We start from the raw sequence: 916 nt of genomic DNA, 5'->3' as shown, positions 1-916 counted from the left end.
TCCATTATTAAAATATAGTTTATTAAATTAAAAACTACGATAATCAAAACAAAGAGTGAAATAAACATAATTTCAGTATTTATTGTGTGAAAATGATTACTATCAAATTTTCAAAAATTACAAATATTCCACAGTTGTCATCATTTTCACCACACCAAACAATTTGGTCCCCATAAAAAAGTATTTTTTATTTTTTTTTAAAGATAATATACTTGTTAACCAAGTGGACAAAAGTGTCAGTGCACCCTTGGAATTAAACATCAGACAAGTGATGATTGAAGAAAACGAAGAAAAATGAAAAGGTAAATATAACTTCTGAGCAGAGTAATATTTTGCAGTAATACGTCCCAATTAGGCAAAAGTGTGACCCTATTATTTAAAGGTGCACTCAGTAATTTTTTCTTCATTAATAAAAATTTACTCCTTAAGAAATGAATTTTAATTCTGAAACCTGTGTATAAAATCATGAGCACTCACGTACGATGAAAGATGAAGACTACAGTCATATCAGTTACCTTATAAAAGCTGTTTTATTGTGCATGGAGAGGGTCCCCTCATGGGGGCGGCCATTTTGGGATCACATGACCAGCCGACCTTTAAAAATGTAATTCCCCCAGCGTCATTTCCACCACTGAATTCTATTAAACACAATACAGACGGGCAGTATTTGAGATGTGCTTGAAATGACACTGAGGTGCGAGTTTTAATGACTTTTATAAATAAATGACATAAATCACGTGATGCATATGATGTTTGGCTTTGTTAGCAGATCAATTAAAAATATTTAAAGGAGACTTTACTTTTTAGAAATCCACTAAAAGTGCCCGAAGTTGAAGAAACACCCTAATACATGAAACACACAAATAAACCTTACGGCAGGGGGAGATAAAGCTCTCGCAGTCTGAGAGAAAAACAC

This window comes from Myxocyprinus asiaticus, chromosome 49 (genome assembly GCF_019703515.2).
Source record: "Myxocyprinus asiaticus isolate MX2 ecotype Aquarium Trade chromosome 49, UBuf_Myxa_2, whole genome shotgun sequence".
Classification (NCBI taxonomy): domain Eukaryota; kingdom Metazoa; phylum Chordata; class Actinopteri; order Cypriniformes; family Catostomidae; genus Myxocyprinus; species Myxocyprinus asiaticus.
Note: the sequence above shows the minus strand (reverse complement) of the source record.